The sequence below is a fragment of the Panthera onca genome, chromosome C2 (genome assembly GCF_046562875.1).
Source record: "Panthera onca isolate mPanOnc1 chromosome C2, mPanOnc1 haplotype 2, whole genome shotgun sequence".
NCBI lineage: Eukaryota > Metazoa > Chordata > Mammalia > Carnivora > Felidae > Panthera > Panthera onca.
The window spans coordinates 5,935,219-5,958,791 of NC_138347.1; the positions used below are offsets into that span (position 1 = coordinate 5,935,219).

The window sequence follows — 23,573 nt, forward strand, 5'->3', positions numbered from 1 at the left end:
GTGTTCCTTCCTGTTCCCTTCTTGCTCCTTCTGTTTGATCCCTGTTCCCATTGGTGGCCGTGCTTCTTCACCTCAAGACTGGCAATTCCTCCAGACTTGATCTAGTTAGTGGTTTTCCCCACATCTGCAGAACCAGTCTCCCTACACTCCCCACAAGAGACACTGCACCAGCAGAACGACACCTGCTTGACAGAGGTCTGAACTTCAATTCCCTGAGGTCCTTCCCCTAAGCTTCTAGATTTTAATAATCCCAGATTCTTCCCTTTGTTCACCAGCCCCCAGGTTGATAGCTGCCTTCAAGGGACACCTCTATGACAACTTAGAATTCTCTTTTTGCCTCTTTGGTCAGCCATTCAGCAACTGTACGGCTCATTATCAACTGTTATACAAACGTTTGTCTGGGTGAAAACCAGTGTGGTTCCTGCCTCCTGATGACCCCATCTGTGTAGCCCCTGATGCAGGTGACTTATTACACTTAGTTCCCACAAAACTGAGTAAGATAGGCAATTTTATTAACCTCATTTTTTTCAAAGAACATGCAGTTCAGAGAAGTTAGTAATTTCCCCAGAATCCCAAAGTTAGTAACTGTGAAGTCTTACCTTTAGAAATAAGCAGTCTGACTCCAAAATTTGTGTGCTTGAAAATACCATGGAAAAATTCCTGCATAGGAGCACATATGATGATATGGTTGGACTCATTGATATCAAAGGAAATGTCCATTCAAGGGCTATCGAGGGATTGGTAGAATTCATAAATATCACAGTGGCAGTTTACGATTACAAGAGCATCCCAGAGAAGGCAATGTGGGTCATATTGGAGGCAATGAGTCTCACATCTCAGTGTCTATGTGAGAATCTCCAAGTGATCTTGGAAATAAAAATGCCAGGGACATGGGTAATTTAGCTGTTGTTACCCACGATATTAACTTCCAATTCCCTGAATTCAGACAATCCAACTATTTTTCCTCAAGAAAAATTTGTATGGTAATCAAAATTTAAAATTTGATCATGGTTTTTGTTCTTGGATGTATTAACACAGTGGATACCACTAATATTGTTCTCTCCTGCCCCTTAATAGAATCTTTCTTGTACTAGGAGTTATACTGCATACAAAAGCAAGACAAAGACATGGTGTGTGTGTGTGTGTGTGTGTGTGTGTGTGTGTGTGTGTGTGTGATGTGGAAGCTGGGGAAAGGGGCGACAGTAAGTAAACAACCATAATATATTCCCAGTGGCATCTTCTCCTACACCAACTTGTACAGCATTTAAGTGGGTCATGAAAGAATTATATATGGTCATCACTATCTGGACCTAATGCATATGTCAGTAGAATGCTGGGAAATTGTGCTAATATCTTTCAAAATGAAAGCAAAAATGAGGTCCAAAATTAATCTGCAAAACCTTCATGTCATTTTGGTTCTTTCCAGACTATAAAATATTAGCATAAAAAGTGGTAAGTTCCTTCCATTTAATATGAATACTTGCTTTAAATAATTCCAAATACTAAATCATGCTGGAGAACTTATTACCAACATTGTAAAATTAGGAAAAATCTCAGTCAATTAAACGCAGGAAACTAAAAGTCTTTAGAAAAATTTAATCCCCTAATTAAACAGCTGAGGGGTGGGAGCAGCAAGTAGAATGTTCCACCAGAGTAGCCTCAGAGTTACTGGCCTCGTAAATGAGATAGTTTGACGAAAGCATCGTTGTGGTGACTGAAGCTTAAGAATGCATAAACGCCATTAGACACTTGCATCCCAAAAGGCAAGGCCATTTTCATCATATAGAGAAACTGACCAGAAAAAGGCTTCTGAAAAGGCTTCCAAAAAATGGTTTCCTCTTCTGAAAAAAAAAATAGTTTCTGCAACCACATACCTGCAAGTCAAAAACATTTTGGGTAATAACATTCCATTCAGTGGCCCAATTTTGGCCTGAACAGTCTAAGGGCCAGAATGCCATCTACAGCAACATCCTTACCCAGAACATTACAGTGTAGACAAGCTCACTGCCCACTCCCACGTAAACACATACCGCTTAATTGTAATAGCAATGCCTTTAATAAGATCCATGGACAGAAGTAATCCTTTAGGGTCCTATGCACCCTTTGATTTCTAGTGCCACAGAAAAATACCTAGAACTACATGAGGTATTTCAACTATTGAAAGAGCAGCCAGAAACTTGTGAAAATACCAGCCTAGGGGGTAGAGATATAGGGAATTAGGTGAATAGCTACAGGAAGGGGTTTTGCCCCTGGGAGAAGGGAGGGGGCCCACCAGCGCCTCCGTGGCAGGCCAGTGGTACTCACCGTATGTAGTTTGGCATGGGAGGACCAAGGACTGGAGAAGATAGGAGAGGGTGGAGCCAAGACACAGGAAGGGAGGAGCCAGTGGAAGTTCCCCTAGAGGTCACCCAAAGAATTGCTGAGTGCAGGAGACAGAGAAGCCCAGAGCCAAGGGATAGAAAGGGCCTGAGATTATGAGTAAGTGAATCATGCTCCAAATGAGAAGAGTTAGGCAGGGCCAGCTACGTCAGCATCCTGGAGTCAGGAGGCCAGACTGCATCTCGAGGTACAGAAGGGAGGTAATTATGGGCATGAAGAATTCTTATAGGTGAAAACTGGACTGAATTAACAGGTTAACAAAAAGGGAATCCATGGGGTACTAGTATCAGTTGACCGAGCACCAACTCAACATACATCTGCCAGGAATGCATCTTCTGTTACTGGCCATTGTACTTTTCCAGTTGAATGCATGGTGTGGTTAGTCTACCGGACCAGGATATCACTGGGCTCACTCACCTCAGAAAGTGCAGAGTACAGTTCCCAGAGCAGAAAAAAAAAGGAAGTACTTCTCTCAGTCTGGACCCAGAGGCATGAGCAACAAGGAGGTTTTACCTGATTGCATTAGTCCCTGCCTCCCTTCAACAGTGTCTAAATTTTGTTCACCTTATCCATCTGTGAAGGGGCTTTGGCTTGAAGCTTCAGAAGAAGTGAGACTTTTTGCAGTGATGAGGGACCGAGGAAAGTTGCTGGATGAAATGTGGTATAAGTCTGTCCCTCTCTGGAGTAAAGGCCTGAGGGCTATAAACAGATGAAACTCCACTGTCTCCTGTGTGCTCGTCAAAGATCAACAAGCTTGACACCAGAAGTGGTAAAGACAAATTTCATTCAGTCATAATTATTCCAATAGAGAAGAGGGTCCAGCATGAACTGAACTCAACTTCCTGGACAAAAATCAAGGGACTTTGTAAAGGCCTGGATGTGCTAATAGAAAGGCACTAAGGGGTATTAAGTGGCATTGGTCCATGTGATTAGGCCACTTGGATTTGTTCATTGGTGCTTATTCACAGAGAAACAAACTTCACATGTCTTTAGGAGAGAGGGCAGTGGTACAGGTTAGAGTATGGCATCCACTGACGTTAGGCCCTCACCCTCCCGCAGGGACTGAGAGCAAGGAGCAAGCAATGAGTTATCTCCTTGAATGTTACCCCAGGACAGCTTTGGGGCCCTTGAGAATATAGCTCTATGTGGTAGATTTATATTCCAAGGGGCAGAGAAAGAATGCTCTTTCTATAATGTCTATAATGACATATAATGTCTATAATGACAAGCTTTCTAAAGTAGCAGCTCTGTGAGGAGATTCAGAGGGCTATCTCCCTACCCCCAGGTTTTGGAAGCATTGAGCTCCCCCAGACAGGACTTAAGGGAGGGCAGTCATCATCCTAGAGACACAGCCTTGAGCTGTTAGAAACTATGCTAGTGTTTGCTTAAGTCTCTTAGTGTGGGGTGGGAGGTGAAATCATCTGTGCTGAGAGTCTGCAGATTTTATAAGCCAAGGTTGAAGCCTAGTCAAAAAGAGGGCTCAGAGGGCCTGACTAGAGTTTGGTCAAGAGAGCATCTTTGTCAAGCTGTATCATTATCTCTTTGAGCCTCACCATCCTCTCCATGAAGCCACATCGTCTTCTCCATGAGTCACACTGTCTTCTCCATGAACTTCAACATCATCTCCGGAGCCTCACCATCTTCTCCCTGAATTGTCTTAGTGAGACCCTGGAGGACGCTTATGACCACAGTGGACCCATGTGGATAATCCAGGAGAATCTTCCCACCTCAAAACCATTAACTTAATCACACCTGCAAAGTCCCTTTTGCCCTGCAAGGTAATATATTCACATGTCACATGAATTAAGATGCAGACATATTTGTGGAAGTCATTATTCTGCTGGCCTCCCTGCCCACATCCCACAACTCAGAAATGAAAGTGTGAGGATTACTACGACAGCAGCTACAGTGCCTAGAGCTGAGAGGGCATCTGCACAGATGTGTGTGTGCCAGGGCTTCTGGATGGACAGATCCACCATCACAGTCTACCTCTCTGTGTCTCTCTTACACACACACACTCTGCCATCCTGAAGCTCTGGACCATGGGAAATCCCAACTCTATTCAACAGGCCATCCTCTCGCCCCCTGAGGTGTGAGCAAAGCTAAATGAGTGAATGGGGTTCAGACACGAATCATCCAGATGGAGGCCTGGGGTACAGCCACGGGCTCTGCCGGAGCTGGGTTACAGTCCAAAACACCAGAAGTTACCTAGAACGCTGATCAGTCACCTGGACAGTTGATGCTGGCAAAAAAATTCCAAGAAATTCTCAGATCTCCAAGAATTTCCCCAAGTGCCTGACGAGCTGAGAATCTGATTCCCATTGTATAATAGGCACATTTCATTTAAAAAAAATGAAGTGTATTCTTTTTCCACAATGATGGGATCTAATACTTGTAATTATAAAAATAAGAGTGGTATAAATGTCTACTGTTGTCATGGCTCCTTTCAGCATCTGAGGATGGGATTTATTCACACATAATTCTGTTAATCAATGTTGGAGCTATTATTTCCAAGTAGCTTGGTGACTTTGATGAAGATAAAGCCTTCAAGATAATTAAGCTGGAATACTTAAGCAGTGCCGATCCAAGCACAAGGAAAATAGCTACTCTTATTGCCCACAAAACATCCACGGGATGAAAAGGATTCGGACGCAATGGTTATTTGATGTAGAAAGCACCCATGTTCTTACTTCAAGATGAAGTCCAATTATAATAAAGTATTTCCATTTTATGAAAATTAGCTACACAATAAATAGGTAAATATTGGATACATTTCCAGATGAACAACAAGACCAAATTCAAAGAAGGATTTCAAAGGGGTAAAAATGTTTTTAAGTACAGAAACCAGGAAATTTTCCTTTGGAAATTGTTTAGTTAATAACAGCTGCCAGTTTCACAGGTAATTTGCCTTTTTCATTATGGAAAATTCACCTTGAACAATGGAAGCTCAGTTTTTCTGCTCTAAAAATATTAACCTCCCGTGGAGTCAAATTGATGAGTGTCTTCTCATTTGCATGAAAGATAACTTTATTTTCTGACGAGAGAGTCTGAAGAATGGTTCATCTTCCACATTCTATCATGTGTGCAAAAAGGTAGAGCAGGTACAGTTCTCTTGCTTAGGCTTATCTTAGTTTCAAAACCAGCAGCCACTTCCAACTGGTGTCAGCCAAAGAGAAGGATTGATTGCAGGGAGGTGGGCTGTGTCCTAGAATCCAAGGACAAGAAGGCAGGTGATCAAGAAGGAGGCTGGACTTGGGACCTGGAGAGTCCCTGGAGGGACGGATTTAGGAAACCAGCAGGTATTGATGGTTGGCTTCTACCTTCTTTCCTCACTAACTGGCCTTCCCAGGTACTCAAGGTCACATATGAATAGAAGATGGCCACCCACAAGCCCAAGTTCACATGTGTGGTTTCTGCTGCACAGGGTTTCTGTGTGTACATGTGGCCAGATTTCCCAGAAATTAACCCAGCTTAGCTAGATGCCCACCCCTGGATGGCTTGACTATGTCCAGGAAAAAAAATCATGGCCCCAGCGGCTGGCCCTGACACTGGCAGTCTCAGATCTTTTTGTCTGAAGAAACCTGGCATTCATTTGGGCCACGCTGCTAAAGAGGAAGCAGTTGACATTGCAGCACAATGACTGGTCATTGTTCAGGACCTCCGCACACTTTGCAGCTTACTTAGTCCCCTTGTTCCACCTAGTAAATGCCAAAAGGGCCCCCTCCCCAGTCACTGTGACACTAAACCAGCCCCCGGAAGTGCCTCCTCAGAATACAGTGTTGCATCCTGTTGAAAAGCCCCGAATTTCAGTCCAAGCATTTTGAAACACACATGCGTGGGTCCTGTCCTGGCCCCAGAGCAAGGTGGAAACACACAAGCTATTTAGAATAAGATGGCTGGCTCTGCCAGCCTACCAGCCATGTGGCCTGAAGCAAATACCTTAATCTCCCTCACCCGTGGCTCTTCACCATCCAAAGCTTGAATTAAATGATACCTCCCCCTTAGATCTATTGTGAGGATTAGGTGAAATTGGGTATTAGGTTGAACCACAGGAAATGTCCAGTTTTATAGGTCAAACACTTGAATAATCTGCAATTTCATAGGGTTTCAACCAACATTTCAGGGCTACAGCACAGCGCTTGGCACATAATAAGAGTCAATAAATGGTAAATATGAATCCTACAAGGATGCAAATTAAACTTGGATGATGCAAAATGCACTAAAAAAAAATAACTTCTAGGTAAGAACATTGTGTCCCACCCCCTGACCTTGGGCACAACATAGCACGTGCCGTTAACTAAGGTATAAACAATGGTGGGAAGAAAATCCTTTGGGGAAATTTTAAACGCTATCTGTGACAGCTCATGACAATTGGAAGGGCAAAAAGGAGGTATCATCCCAGTGGAGACTTAGAGTATGGTGGCCAGCTGTCCTCTGCTTATGGAAAATACTGGAGAAAGCTATTATCTGTGATGACTCATCAGTCTTCCTCAGGAAGACAAAACAAAGCTTTCTTCTCCTCCCCAGCAAGCAGGAATCAGGTCTTGGAATGGTAGCTCAAGGGGTTATGGGCTTGGACATGGATTTCATTTTTAATTATTCCAGGCTTACCTTTTGCATAATTTTGCATAAAAGAAATAACTTTTATTTCAAGCTCCCCAAGTCCCTAACCTGTCACTTGCATGCAGATGCCACCCTCTGGCCCTCCAACTGGCCACGGGTCAGGAAAGCACAGAAGCATTAACTGACTGCGTACAGCATGAGAATTTTCCTTGGCACTTTCCACTGGCAGTTAACTTTTAATTAAAAGGCAAAAAAGACATTAATTATCAGTTAACAAATTTCAATCTCTATTCAGACAAGGGAATTAATGTGTTTAAAAAAGGCCTCAATAATTATTTCTTGCAGTTTAGAAAGGGTGATGATAAAAGTATACCTCTGCCTCCACTCTTCTTTTCTGGTTTCAAGAAACTTGATGAAAGGGCAGCCATACCCAACACCTGTTTGCCAGGGCTCTAGATTTAGGGGCCATGTTATTCTAAATAACTTCAGGAGGAAGGGCACCTAAGCCTAGCAGAAAAGGAAGCTGTGGGCAAGCTGGTCACCTTTGGAAGTTGGGTCCTGCCTGAGATCCCCTTTCAGACTGTTCTCTCTGGAAGCTTGTGCCTGCTTTGCCCCTGACAGAGCCTGGGTCTCCAAATGCAGGTAGGAATGACTTGTACTGCCCACCTCCAAGTCAAGATGGATTTTCTGTTCAGTCAAAAAGCTCAAAGGAAAACATTTCCAGGTGGGAAAGCAGGAGAGTTCTCCTCTCTCATGACCCTATAGTTATGTTGGCAGAACTTCCCAGTGGAGAACAACGGCTTTCCACTGCTCTCGTTGAGTTGTTTATACCTTGTGACTTCTTCCCCCAAAAACCTTCTTCTAAGAAAGCCTCCCACTTTTTTCCAGAATGGCCATTTTCTTTCCTTCCTTTCTTGGAAGGGAAATTGAACTAGTAACTCTTACTTGATAAGCGTAAGTAAGTCAGCCACTGGGAATGGAAAGTAGAAGGGGGTCAAAGGCTCTCAGCTCCTCAGATTAAATAGTGCTCCCAGATAGCGATGCCAGATGGGCAACATGCTGGGAGGCCATCAGCCCCATGAATAAATTAAAACCTGAGTCAAATATAGCTAAAACATTTTTTTTCATTTGATAGACCCTAATGCGGGTTGCTTTTTAGCTCCTCTGTCAGACCACAAGCACATATTGAGGTCACAGGACCAAGGGCTCCCCTGGGCTCACACATTGTAGACCAAAGGGCTGAGGAGAAAGCTTTGCAAAGGTGAAGCAAAAGACAGTGCTGACCCACTGTGGTCAAAGACACTGTACCTCCCCCCACCTACCCACCCATCCCTATCTCTCGGCCTTCCCTGCCACTCTCCCAATCTCTTTTTCTCTCTAGCTCCCAAACATCCTGGTGCTCAATCCCCTAAGGAGGTGGATTTGGGAACATCCGAACCCAAACACAGATTCCCTCTCCCACTCAGTGGGACCACACCACGGGACATACAACTTACCTTCCGCCCCCAACCCTGACACACACAGCAAATGTGAACAAAAACTTTATTAATTCAGGCAGGACTAGAGCAGGAGAGGAAGGAAGGAAGGAAGGAAGGAAGGAAGGAAGGAAGGAAGGAAGGGGAAAACGAGGGAGGGCAGGAGGGAAGGGAGGAAAAGAAGAAGAAAATGAGAGAGAACAGAAGGAGTCTCCTTATGCACTGATATACTGTACTTCCAAGATATACCATCCAGTGAAAATTGTGCCGCCCTTCGTCTAAGGAGGAGAGTAAAACTGTATACATATATACCACCCAGGCTCCCTCCAGCACTCTCCCCGACCCCCTGACAGCACCTCCTCCTGGCTGATGGGCAAGAAGGCTAGTCAGTGCACTTCACAGGGCAGCTTTTAGACTGACAGGGCAGAAGAGAGCATAAAATGGACATTGAGGGCAAGTAGAGGATCATAGCACAGGGCAGGTGGGAGATGGAATGGGTGGAAACATCTCATTGTTTTGAATTTCAAGTCTTGCAAATATATTTCCTATTTTAAAAAATTAATATAAAGTAAAATTTAAATATTCAAATAAGTCAATCATTGGGACACCACAGGACCCAAGATGAGAGAAACAACAGTGTGCCCTGTGAATATACCCTTCAGCCCCACTGGTCCATGAAATTGGAAGAGAAGAGGGGGATCTCTTCGTGCTCCAGACTGGAATCAAAAAATTCAAATAGAGTCAAAAACAATAACAAAAGCAAAGCATGACACGTAGAATTTAGCGGGGGCTTTGGTCGAATTTTATTATATCCTCCAATAACTTGCAAGCCTATGAATTGAGAACACAGACACTGTTCCAATCATTGGGAAAGATTTGGAGGTAAACAGTCTCATTAGAATAGTGTCCTCCTTCCTGCAGATGAAGACAAACCCATCCACAGCCAGCAAGGAGGCTCCTGTAATGGAAGCTGGCCCTGGGAAGAAGCCAAACACTCCTGGGCACAATCATACCAGGGTTTATTGCTTTGCAAGGGGGCAACAACAAGGTCATGTTGTAGAAGCAACATCCCTCTCATTGGGTGAGACCAACTGCCTTGTCTCCAAGAAGTAATAACGCTCACCTTGGCAAGGTGTGCCTGCTTTGCAGGTGAGCTAGGGAAGGCAGTCAGCTGGCCGTCTGGCTGATAATGGGGTTGAACTATAGGTGGAGTGTCTGCTTTCCTGTACATCCCTAGGAACAGTGCTGACCCCTCCACCTGGAGCCTCAGCAGCAGCAGGAGTCCCCATCAGCATCCAGCCCAACCTGGAGGTGCTCAGAATTCAAAACTCATGAAGGAACCCCACTGGAAAAACACCAGTCCTCCTAAGAGAAGGGGAGCAGTCCTTCACTATCAACCTGTCTCTTCAGTGAAGAAGCTATATGCTTTCATCTCCATCCAGGATGGGTTCGGAAAAGCAACAAATTGTGCGGTACTCGAGAAAAAGATCGTGAGAGTCCCAAGACTTCATTGGGATGTGATGTGAAGGTTGAGAGCCTCTCATCGCCATCACAGAGTCCCTTTATAAAATTAACAAGTGCTTCCCAAGTCAAATGGAAATGAGAAAAATATACAAGGTTCCTGAACCTTGAATAAATATATTGTTTTGCAAAAACTGACTGTTCTAACTTAAATGTGCATTTCCCTTCTATTGTCCGTGCTTAAAACATAACTTCATAAAAACTTTATCATCTTAAATGTGCCTCATCTCTCCTCCATTGTAAAAGCCTTATTATTCCATTACTTTCAAGTTATTTGGGCAGCTCTCTCATATAAGCCACACACACAAAAATTCCCATCACCTTGTGTAGATGAAGGTCAGGCCTTCAAGGTCAAGACCTACAGCATCCTGAACGTGGAGCCTGAATGCTGAAAGGACCCACAAGACCTTCATGACCACAGAGGTGAAAATTCCTTACGAAAGAGATTTTGCAAGAGAGACTTGCCCCAGAGGAGAAGCTCATTCATTTACTCAATGTTCAAGGTATTAGTACACAGCACTCATGCAAGTGATATTTATGGAATCTGTATGGTGGCTTGCAAGCCATGAATTAGCCTCATTGGGTGCTTGTAGAATGCAGGAGAGAGAAAAAGTCAGCATCTTACTAGGACAGTAGAACACCCACAAGCAACTGGAGCACAAGATTTAAAATTTGCCAAATGAGAGTTGTAGATAGGAATGTTGCCATGTTGCCATGGATCTTTTTTTTTTAAGTGTGAAAAACTTCAAATCTACAAAAAAAAAGTAAAACAATACAATAAACACTCACATACCTTTGAACCCACGTCACCAACTATGCACATCTCCCCAACATTTGCTTGCCCTCCTCTCTCTCTCTCTTTCTCTCTCTCTCTCTCTCCCCCTCCCTCCCTCCCTCCCTCTCTCTCTCCCTCTCTCTTTCTGGTGCTGGCTCTATCCTTGTCTATTTATCTATTATTTGAAAGTAAGTTCAAGTCTTTATAACCCTTCATCCCCAAAGGTTTCATCCCCAAATGTTTCTTTTAAAAAAAAAGGGGGATATTTTCCTACATAATTTGAATATCACTGTCACACCTGAGGAATTTAACACTGATAAATAACATTATCAAATGCACAGTGTGTATTCATATGTCCCAGCTATGCAAGACCCCTACCAAGGACCACACAATCTTCATGCCTCTTTTGTCTCCTTTTACCCAGAACAGATCCCTTGCCTCTGTTTTTGTTTTCGTTTTCATTAGTACCATATTTTTTAAGAGTCCAAGCCTATTGTTCTGTAGAATGTCATGCAGTCTGATTTTGTCTCATGGTGGCCTCATTATTAGATTCAGGTGCAACGTGTTGGGCCAGAATGCTAAATATTTGATGCCTGCCCTTCTCCTTTCATCAGAGCAGGAGCCCATGATGTCAGCTTCTCCCCTGACCCTGATGCTGACAGGTGGCTGGGATGGGAAGGGAAGTTTCCCCTTGTGATTAATAAATAGCCTGGGGAGTGCTACTCTGACACGGCATGATGACCCTGCTCCCAAACTTTTCAACTCATGGTTTCACCTGACCCAATTAGTGGCAATGACAAAATAATGATTCTCTAATTCGATCACTTTCTGTTCAACTCTGTCTCTTTCTTTTGTTTTGTTCCACTTTGCTTTTGCCATGTGGGTTTGAAGGAGGAGGATCCCATCTCTAGCTGGGGCAATAAAGGAGGTCCCTCAGGCAGGAGATGGCATTTGGAGACGTGGGAGGATATTGAAAAAGCTGCATTTGGTGCCTTCTATCAAGAAAGAGATTCTCCCCACAAATGTAAACAGTGCCCTGACTGAGCCATGTGTAAGTGGCCCTCTTTTCTCCAGTTTCCTGCTGGTTCCTGTGGACTCACTTGAGGAGCCGTGTGGGGAAGATGTGGGAGTAGGACTGTGTTCACAGTTGGGACAGCAGGTTGCTGGCTCCTCAGGCAACATGAGAAGGTCAGGCTCCAGTCTCCGCCCACCACCAAGAGCATTCAATCAACCTTAACTAGACATTGTGCAGCTCATCTGGGCCAAGTACTCCCTGTTCCTCAGACACACAGCTGTAGGGCACAAGTGCCTGATAAAGCATCTGAAAGCATCAAGGTTGCTTGAAGATTTGGAGAAATAAACATTTTTAAAACAAATAGGAACATAATAAAAATGCAATTATAGGGGAAATATGAAACTATGAGATCACACAAGAGCCTCATGCCTTTGGTAAGCCATCCTGGGCTATCGCCAGAACCCCAGGGACATTCATCTTGATCCTCTGCTGCAAAGACCACCCTGAGAAGGACTTTCAGAAAGTCGAAGCACTGTCCCAGCCAAGGGAGCAGCAAGTGGCCCCAAACATCGGATACCAGGGATGAAAAATAGATAATAGGAAGACTTGGTTATGCAGAAGCAAATGGAAAGTTGATGAATATTGACTTCCTGGAAGTCGATAGTATGGTCACATGAACAGAGAATACTAACAATCAGTCTTTAAACATTTTGTTTCCTACATCTATCCTTATTGGTAGACAGGGTTGTAAAATGGTCTCTTTTGTCTTACTCTAGAGATAACTAAAAAACTTTACAGAGTGTATTAGTGAAGAGAAGACGGGTTCTAGCTTTTTTTTAGAGTTTAATTTTAGAGGTTTTTTTTTAGGTTCAAATTCTATATTTTGCAAAGAGAGAGAGAACACAGAGGAAGGAAGGAAGGAAGGAAGGAAGGAAGGAAGGAAGGAAGGAAGGAAGAAAAAGGAGAAAAGGAGGGAGGGAGGGAGCCAATCAAATAGCATAAGCATTCCAAAGTCTTACCAGGATTTGAAATCTGACATAAAATTAAAATTGTTTCATAAAATTGAGAAAAGAAATTGAAGCTTTAAATAGAACAGAATCAAGTCACTATTTTTATGGAATTTTAAAAATCCAAGCTCAGATTTAGTTAAGCCACCATAAAGTGAAAACCAATAAACTGTAAGCGTACATTTTCATGAAGTGGAAACTATGCTAATTTTTATAATTACAAAGTAGGAGACTTTTTTGGGGTTGTCTGTCTACTTTAATCCTAGGCCCTCTTAAATATTTAGTTTATTGCCTCTCTGGAACCAAAGTCTGAGCAGCTAAAATTTTAATGATGTTGGAAAGCACACTCCGATCCCACCACAGGTAGAGCATGTTAGATAAGACACCGCATACTCATGGAGGAGAACAGTTCACTCTAAGAACCCAGGGGCCTCCGACACAACAAGAGCAGCTTCTTTGTACCTCTTGGTCCTTCCTTCTGGGGGCGTGTGTCAGGGCTCAGAAGACCTCCAGGTGAAGGACTGAGTGCCGAGTTCCACCCCACCTCTTCACCAGCCAACCTTTCTTTACACCCCATCTTTTTTGTTATTAACAACTTATTTATTTTTTAATTTACATCCAAGTTAGTTAGCATATTGTGCAATAATGATTACAGGAGTAGATTCCTTAATGCCCCTTCCCCATTTAGCCCATCCCCCCTCCCACAACCCCTCCAGTAACCCTCCGTTTGTTCTCCATATTTAAGAGTCTCTTATGTTTTGTTCCCCTCCATGTTTTTATGTTATTTTTGCTTCCCTTCCCTTATGTTCATCTGTTTTGTCTCTTAAATTCCTCATATAACTGAAGTCATATGATATTTGCCTTTCTTGGGCTAATTTTGCTTATCATAATACCCTCTAGTTCCATCCACATAGTTGCAAATAGCAAGATTTCATTCTTCTTTGATTGCCAAGTAATATTCCACTGTATCTATATACCACATCTTCTTTATCCATTCATCCATAGATGGACATTTGGCCTCTTTGCATACTTTGGCTATTGTCGATAGTGCTGCTATAAACATGGGGGTGCATGTGCCCCTTCGAAACAGCATACCTGTATCCCGTGGATAAATACCTATTGGTGCAATTGCTGGGTCGTAGGGATGTTCTATTTTTAATTTTTTGAGGAACCTCCATACTGTTTTCCAGAGTGGCCGCACCAGTTTGCGTTCCCACCAGCAGTGCAAAAGAAACACTCTTTCTCCGCATCCTCGCCAACATCTGTTGTTGCCTGAGTTGTTAATGTTACCCACTCTGACAGGTGTGAGGTGGTGTCTCATTGTGGTTTTGATTACTTTACACCCCATCTAAACTGCATCTTTCTTGAACTCTCTCTTCCAGTATTTATCAGTTTGTAGTTGTGTATTTAATTGTCTAAGGTGTGTCACCTCAACTAGACTGGAAGCTCCATGGGGTTGGGGGATCATGCTCCTGGTCTGCCCTCAAGTACCCAAGACAAACATACTCTGAATGAATAAATGAATGAATGAATACCTGAATACATGGCTTTCAAGTAGCAATCTTATCAGAGAACACTCCTCCTTGCCTGGGAAACAGTGACTTCGTAATTATACTACCATCTACGTGTACTTTTATTTAACCAAATGGGTAGTCTCAACACTCTGGCTTCCTGTAAATTCAGCCATTCATCCAGCTAATGTTCTCTGAGCCCTATCATGTCCTAAGCACTATGGCAGGAGCTCAGGATACAGAGATGAACAGGATGAAAACAAATGCGTGAACACATCAGTCAAATGAAAGCCTGCAATGACTGTTTCTTTTCAAGGACCAGCACATTGAAGCTTTTGTTCTTAAACATAATATTTTTTAAAGAGAAATTATAAACTTAGGAGTAAAAAAAGAGGTGGCAACCTTAACTCACCAGAATCCAGGCCCAGAAGGGGACAGCCTCTCTGGCTTCATTCCCTGAATCACTCAAGTTTGCTCTCCTCCAAGCAACAGACGTTAATAGAGACCCCCAAATTTGAGGAGACCCAAATAGAGACCTCAGCAACCAAATAGCAAATGGGCTTAATCTATAATGCCAACTCTTATTGACTGATGGCCATGGGTTGGGAAGCCACCACGGACTAAGTGGGTAAAAGCCACCATCAATTGGTGATGTCTGTCATAAGCACCATATGCCATTTTTGTCAGTCTTGCCCCAGGAGGTGGATTTACTACAAGGCTGAGGTGGAGAAGATCAGAGAAGTATTTTTCTGACCCTGCCTAAGCACAATATTGGTCATCCAGTAGGTGTTCAAGAAAAATTTAATTAGAATGACTCATCTCCACTATTCGCTACTCTTGTGACTTTATGAATTTATACCCCACCTTTGTACCAGTTTGTAGCTGAAGAGCCTATAGGAAAGTGATGAGTTTAGGGTGGAGACATTGTAAATAGCCTTTGTTCTGGTTCTAATTTATGATTATCTTATAGAGTAACAGTCCTCTATGTCTTTGGACTCACGTGATAGAGCCCAAGACATTTCTAATTAGAGTAATGCCCAAGAACATTCCCTGCATTCCCATTGACCTACAGCCCTTGCACCTTCTCTTATAATTATTTGTCTATTCATCTGCAAGATCTACAAAGACAGTAACAATTTCTAGTTCACTTTCCTTTTGTCAACTGCAAGAACAGTGCCCACTATAGCAGGATCATATTAAATGTTAAATAAATGAACTGAAAATCTTACACCAAGAAGTCGAAAGTGTTGGCTCGACAACAGCAACATCTGGATGTTTGCATCATGGCCGACACCTCAGTTTTTCCTGTCCTGCAGAGCGGTGAAGTCACTGGGGCAAGACATCACTGAGTTGGAAAGGAAAGGATAAATTCTGTTTAATGTGAGGCAGAAAAGTCATTATGTTATAACTACTGCCTGTTATATATTTTTTATCAAAAGTAACAAATGTATCGTGGTGTTTAAATATATAAAAAAGTGGAGCGCCTGAGTGGCTCAGTTGGTTAAGTGTCTGTTTCTTGGTTTTGGCTCAGGTCATGATTTCATGATTCGTGGGCTCAAACCCCACGTCTGCACCTGTAGTGCAGAGCCCGCTTGGGATTCTCTCTCTCCCTCTCTCCCTGCCCCTCCCCTGCTCATCCTTGATAAATAAATAAATAAATAAATAAATAAATAAATAAATCCTTTTAAAAAATGATCAAAGAACTTGAATAGGCTTTTCTCCAAAGATGACACCCAAATGGCCAAAAAGCACATAAAAATGTGCTCAATATTACTAACCATTAGAGAAAAGCAAATCAAAATCATGAGATACCACTTCACACCCATTAAGACGGTTATTATTTTAAAAAATCAGAAAATAACAAGATGCTCTTTATATATCCATATGGAAAGTTTTCCAAGATAAATAATTGAGTGAAAAAAGCAAGGTATTAGCGAGGACGGGGAGAACTGGGAACCCCGGTGCACTGTTGGCAAGAATGTAAAAGGCTACAGCCACTGTGGAAACAGTATGAAAGTTCCTCAAAAAATTAAACATAGAGTTTAATGATAGAGTTATCATGTCCAACAACTCCACTTCTGAGTAGATACCCAACAGAACTGCAAGCAGGGACTTGAACGCATATTTGTAACCCCATATTCATAGTGGCATTATTCATAAGAACCAAAAGGTGGGAACAAGCCAAAAGTCTATTCATGGATGAATGGATGAGCAAAATGTGGTCTCTACATACAGTGCAATATGTATGTAAAAGCCTTAAAAAGGAAGGAAATTTGGACACACACTCCAACATAGAAAAACCTTGAAGGCATCATGCTAATGAAATACACCAGATTAAAAGTATGGCATCAAATGATGCCACTTGTATGAGGTGCCAAGAGTGGTCAAATTCATAGAGACAGAAAGTACTTTGGTGGTTTCCAGGGTCTGGAGGAGGGGAAGCAAAATCTTGGAAGCCATCTAAATGACCATCATGACAGGGCCAGCCAAATAAATTATCATTCCAAGCACACAATGGAAAATTTTGTAGCTATAAAAATGGATCAAGATGCTCTTTATATATGCATATGGAAAGTTTTCCAAGATAAATAATTGAGTGAAAAAAGCAAGATGCTAGGCAGAGTATATATAGGATGGTATGATTTGTTTTTTAAATAGGGGGAGAATATGTCCTTCAATTTCTTGTATATGCACAAAATTGTCCGGGAGGAATACACAAGAAACTAATAAAACTGTTGCCCATGAAGAGAGTAAGTGGGAGCAGAGGAAGGAGGGGGTGCTTTTCACGCATTCCCAGATTGATTTTCATGTGAGCACCATGGGCATGCACTGTCTGCTCACATAGACTGCTAGAAACTCCTTTTTAAAAGAAAACCATGTTTTCTATTTTTTATATTATTTTTTGAAATTTTATAGGAATTTTTACTTAAATTGAGCATCTCATTGTGGCCAATTATCTAGTCACTCTGTATTCGCTTCCTGGGGCTACCGTAACAAATTACCACAAAGTAGATGGTTTATAAAAACAAAGACTTATTCTCTCACAGTTCTGGAGGCCAGATGTCTAAAGTCAAAGCATCAACAGGGCCATGCTCTCTCTGAAGATTCTAGCAGAGCGTCCCTCCTCACCCCTTCCAGCTTCTGGACGTTGCTGGAAGTCCTCGGCAGCACTTGGCTTATAACCACATCATTCCCGTCTCTGCCTCTGTCTTCACACAGCTTTCTCCCTGTGCATCCACACCTCTGTGTTCAAATTGCCCCCTTTGTAAAGACACCAGTTATTTTGGATTTAGGGCCTATCCTAATGACCTCATCTTAACTTGAGTACATCTGTTTCCAAATAAGGTCACATTCACAGGTTCTAGATGGACATACATTCGGGGAGGAACCTATTAAACTAGGTGCATGCTCTAAAAGATTATGCTGGCATCTGAGTATGTTTATGGAATAGCCCTCCTTCTTGGCCACCTCATAAGGATCTCCTGTATTTCTCCCTCCCAAGAAGGTTGGGCTAGAGATCACCCAAAAGGAACACTTAGGTGACCTAAGAGTTGATACATCCACTCTTTCTATTATTATTTCCATCACCTTTTCTGATTCCAGTCCTGTGACAATGTTACTCACCAGTTTCAAGTATTTCTACTTCAACCAATACCCATGGGGAATATTTTAATAGCAATGTTAAACTAAAGGGTTTAGTTGAGAATAACGGTCACACTGTGACAAATCGTTGAGGGTATTTGCTAGGTTGTTAAATCAAATATAAGGTGCTAACCACAGATATAAGCACACGTTAGGTTCTTACGCCTGTTTTACGTCCCTAGGAAATAAACAATACCTCCCTAGCTGGGGAGAGCAGGCTAGTTTTGCAGTCCTGATCTTGTAAGCTGTGGATAATGATGTAATGTCTTATTCTTGGCTGCCCTGAGGATTTAACAGGCTCACTCTTCACTTTATTCAGCATCCAGTTGCTCTGTTACTGGGCTCTGCTGCTGTTGCCAGAAATGCTCATGGACTCACTTCTTCCTTATTCAACTCCTCCACTTCCTTTCATCCCTTGTACCTTCTGCAAGTGCAGCTCTAATTAACAAGCCCCTATTATGAGAAAGTAGTGACTGAGAAAACAGTGGTCACAACACAGGAAGTAGAGTCAGGCCACCCGAGATCAGATCTCACACATGTTACTTACCAGCACAGCAGCCTCACGCAAGTTACTGGACCTCTCTGAGCCTCAGTTTCCCAATCAGGCAAGGAAGGCCTCTCTGAAAAGGTGGCACAAATATAAGACCCGAATGACATGTATGAGAACAGTGTCCAATGCAGAGGAGCAACTAACACAAAGGCCCCGGAATTGAAACAAAATTGACCAACAGGGAAAGACAAAAGAGGCCACGGAGTCTGCAGCGTGGTATTGCAGTGTGGGTGCGCAGGGGCAGGTAAAGTAGGGGTGGGGGGGTGCCAACTGAAGTCATAATAATAGGGTAGAGCCAGATTAGTAGACCTTGGAGGAATTTTTTTTCCTAAAGTGTAATGAGGAGTTCTTGGATAGTTTTAACAAAAAAATAAATAAGATCTGATTTACATTTTTAAACACTTCATGCTATTTGGACTGGAACTAGAGTAAAAGCAAGGAGACCAGTAAAGAAGCTAGGGTAGTTATCGAGACAAGAGGTGATGGTGGCTTGGACCATGGTGGCAGCCATGGGGATGCACCAACTGGATGAGCTGGGGAAGTATATTATGGAAGTAGACTGGCAGGACTTCCTAATGGATTTGGATGTTGCAAAAAGTTGAGTCCAGAATGGCTTCTAAATTTTTTTTCCATTTTATAGTAGGTGTCACTAAAAGTTCTATTTGGGGATTTTGGGTTTGAGAATCATAGTAGACATCTAAACAGAGACGTCAAGGGGACAGTTGCATAAATGAAGCTAGAGCTCAAGGGAAAAGTCAGAAGTAAAGATAAATTTGGAAGTTATTAGCATAGGTATGGTATATCAAGGCATAGGACCATAATGAATCACCTAAGGAGAACATGTAAACAGAAAAAGAAAAGGGTCATGGATCAGGTTTCCCCAACATGAAATCTGGTAAAAGCAATCAATAAAGAAAGCAATTTGAGGGGCACCTGGGTGGCTCCGTCAGTTGAGCATCCGACTTCAGCTCAGGTCATGATCTCACAGTCCGTGAGTTCGAGCCCCGTGTCGGGCTCTGGGCTGACGGCTCAGAGCCTGGAGCCTGCTTCACATTCTGTGTCTCCCTCTCTCTCTGCCCCTCCCCCATTCATGCTCTGTCTCTCTCTGTCTCAAAAATTAATAAATATTAAAAAAAAAAAAGAAAGCAATTTGAGGAAGGAGGAAAATCAAGAGAATGAAGCAAAATGGGAGTGAAAGAAGAAAACGTTTCGGAAGAAGGAAGTGGTCAGTTGGGTCAAATGTGGCCAAGAGGGCCAGTGAGAGAAACCATGTGGCTCTCTTGAGTCTTAACAAGATGGCGGTCATTGACTTCGACATGAACAGATTCCCTGCTGTCTTAGGAACAGAAGCTGGACTAAAGTCAAGAGAATGGAGGAGGAAAGACTATCCATATAAAGTACAACAAAACCTTGGATTGCGAGTAACTTGTGCTGTGAGTGTTTTGCAAGACAAGCAAACATTTCTAATAAATTTAAACTTGATAAAGAGCGATGTCTTGCAATACGAGTAGTATGTGACACCAAACATCGCATGATCACAACTGAGCCAATGGTTCTTGAAATTCGTTTTGATATACAAGTGCTTTGGATTACAAGCATGTTTCCAGAACAAATTATGTTCACAAACCAAGGTTTTACTGTATTACTCTTAGCATAGAGCCTGGCACATAGTAAGCTCTAGGAAATGTCATCATGTATCATTATCCATTACAAGGCATCTCTCTGTGCAGCTCTACATGACTCTGTAGATTGCTACAGATGGAAATACAAAAGTCAACATGCATACCAAAATACAACTTCATCCAGGAAAGGAGTAACTTGACCAGGACAAAATTACTATTTTTTAATAGACAAGTAAAGGTTAAAAAAAAAACTACAAGAAAACTTGTGATGTACACAAAGAAGCCTACAGAAGCTTGAGCCCTGCTGTGCCACTGGGTCTTGAAGCATAGGTGGAAGGAAGTGGATGATGAGACAAAGGAGTTCTGCTTGTTGTGTAGACCCAAGGGCTCACCTGCTGGAATTTCCTCCCTATGTGAAGGAGTTGTTCCATGAATAAATTGTTGTTTTAAAAAAAAAAAAAATCCCATGCCCTGATGTCTCAGCACTTCAGCGATGTCGTCAGAAATGAGAGATGCTAGATGTGTGACTTAATTGGAAGGTCATACTCAGTGACCTTTCCTGTAGGCTGTGACAGCATGGTACAGGCTCATTTTGTAAACAGGAGCGGGGGAGAACCTTCTTCCAGTCATCATTATGTTCAAAAACTCTGTGAGTTCAGCAGAAAACCAAAGGAGCAAGCAAAATGCTCTGACCTCTTGCACCTCCGAGCCCCACACCCTTAGGCAGCAGCTGACTAAAACCCATCAAATGCTTTCCTGTTTGACTTTCCCCTTGGCTCTGATTCTGCTGTATTGGGATATGTGCAACATGCAAGCCCAATCCAGCACCATTGCCCTCCATGGCCCTACAAAGACCCTTCACCTGGGGAGCCTGATGACATGTTGATCTGATAATGAATTATGTATAACATTGAGAATATCTGTCTCCATTCCTTCTCCTAGCACTTAGGTATGGAAGAAATGGGTTATCAAATCAAAGACTCAGATACTGCCCTTCACTTATTCATTCAACAAAAAAATATTGAACCCTATTATATACCAGAAGCTATTCTAGCCAGTAACGCACAAAACAGCAATACACAAGGTAAACTTTTAGGGGCCCTCATGAAACTTATTTTCTAGTGCAAGAGACAGGCAATTATTACCAAAGGAATGAGTCCGTAATATTTGTTTCAAGTACTAGTAAATGCTACCAAGAATAATACAGCAGGTGAAGGAATAGAGGTGGAGGTGTAGGACGGGAGACAATTATAAATATGGCTGACAGACAAGTCCTGCCCATGGTGGGTGCCATGTTAGCATGACCTGATGAAATGAGGGAGCCAATCTGGTGAATATCTGGGGGAAAAGCAAAGATTCAAGAAAAAGGACGATGCAAGGATAAAGCTCTGAGACAGTGATGAGCTTGGTGTATTGTAGAAATTGCAAGAAGACCAGTGAGTTTGGAGCAAAATGAGAAGGAAGGAGCCTAGAAGAATTCAAGATCATAAAGCTCTACAGGCGTCAGTCATGCAGAGCCTTGTGGACCTGGATTTTTTTTTTAGTGGATTTTTTTCTAAATGTGTTGAGAGGCTTTTAGAGGAGCAGGAGAATGGCATGATCTGATTTATATATGAAAATATCACTTTGGTTGTCTTGTGGAGGAGAAGTGAATAGGAGACTTGACAATGAGAACTGATGGTGCCCTCAACAGGGTGACAGTAATAGAGGCTGTATGAGTTTCCCATTGCTGCTGTGACAAGCACACTTGGTATCATACTTACCTCACACTTACTATTCAATAGCATCTTAGTATCTAATAACATTAACGTATGATCTTACAATTCTGCAGGTCAGAAGTCCAGAACAGTTTCACGATGCTAAAATCAAAGTGTTGGCAGGGTGGTGTTCCTCTTTAGAGGCTCCAGGGAAGAAAGTGTTTCCTGTTCCTTTGAGTTGTCAGAACCAGTTTCTTGTGGCTACAGAGCCAAGGTCCCTGTTTTTTTGCAGGCTGTGATATGAGGGCTATCCCAGTTTCCAGAAGATGCCACATTTCTAGGCTAATGGACTCTTTTCTTTATCTTCAAAGCCTGCAGCAGCACTTGACTCCTACTCATGTCACATCTCTCTGACCCACCTTTCTGTCTTCCTCTTCCACTTTTAAGGACCCATGTGACCCGGATAATCTAGGATAACCTCCCCCCTAAGTCTGTGACCATATCTCATGGGCACAGCCCCTGTTGCCATGTAAAGTGACATTCCTAGGTTCTGGAGATTACAGAATGGACATATTTGGGGGGGCCACTATTCTGCCAATCACAGAAGCAGTGACAATGAGTGAATTCTAGATGTGTCTGAAGGATATTTCCAACAAGACACTGAATGACAGATGTGAAGAAGAAAACCAAAGTCACCTGGCCAGACTATATAGGTGGCATCATTTACTGACACAGGGAGCAGTGAGGTTGGGGAGAAACCTAGTATTGGTATGTAGATTTGAGGAGTCTATTCAACAACCCAGTGAGATGCCAAGAATTGGATAACAAGTCCAGCCTTCATGGGAAGGTCAAGGGTGAATACAAAATGAGGAACTATCAGCTTATGTATGGTTTTTAAAGCCATGAGACTAAGTGAAATATGAAGCCACCTAGGGATAGATTATAGATTAAGAATCTAAAACTCAGTCCAGGAGCTCCTGGGTGACTCAGTCGGTTAGCCTCCGACTTCGGCTCAGGTCATGATCTCGCAGTTCATGAGTTCAAGCCCCTCATCAGGCTCTGTGCTGACAGCTCAGAGCCTGGAGCCTGCTTTGGATTCTGTGTCTCCCTCACTCTGTGCCCCTCCCCCACTTGCATTCTGTCTTTTTCTCTCAAAAATAAATAAACACTAAAAAAAATTAAACAATAAAACTCAGTCCATAGTGAACCAACATCTAGACATCACAGGAAGAGGAGAATCTTAAAGAACAAACAGAAAAACACAGAAGGAAAAGTTAAGAATGGAGCTTCATGGAAACTGGATGGAGATTTCAAGGAGGAAGTGACCAAATGCCACCGATGGGTCATGGAGAATGCCGAGTGTCCACTGGGTTTGACGAGATGGCAGTCATTGGTGGCCTTGATCAGCATGATCTTGGTGTAAAGGACAAAAGCTTGTTTGGAATTGGGAAGCAAGAGAGTGGGAACTGTGTTTTGGAGAACTCTTAATGAAGACTGTTGCTATAAAGAACAGCAGATGAGGTGAGAAAGACCAGAGAGGGTGAGAAACCAAACAAGGACGATGCTCCAGTGCAGGGAATAGAGTGTGCTGGCTGATGGGAATGATTCAGGAGAGAAGGAAAAGCCAACAGTGCAGGGAGGCCACCTGACATGGCCAAAGGAGACAGGATCCAGGCACAATGGAGCAGCTAGTGCAGAAGAGCTACGTGAGGTTGTGTAAGGAATTCAGAATGGGACCAGTTAGCACCACATGCTGCTGCTTGAAAGCAGGTGTGAAATAGCCAGAAAATTTACTGTAGTGAAGGCTGGAGTTTTG

The 23,573-nt window shown here is 42.7% G+C and overlaps 1 protein-coding gene across 2 annotated transcripts in view; it reads right to left on the reverse strand.

Moving 5' to 3' along the window:
• Window positions 1-483: 483 nt before the first annotated feature.
• IGSF5 (immunoglobulin superfamily member 5) overlaps window positions 484-23,573 on the reverse strand; it is a 90,193-nt gene continuing 67,103 nt past the window's right edge. The window contains exons 12-14 of one of the 2 annotated variants that reach the window (XR_013557819.2): window positions 18,436-18,508; window positions 15,476-15,591; window positions 484-660 (exon numbers count right to left, since the gene is read on the reverse strand). The gene's annotated coding sequence lies outside the window, so the exon portion shown is untranslated. Of the gene's footprint in view, window positions 661-5,050; window positions 5,585-15,475; window positions 15,592-18,435; window positions 18,509-23,573 lie in introns of those variants that run through there. The other variant, XR_013557818.2, reaches the window with a different exon arrangement.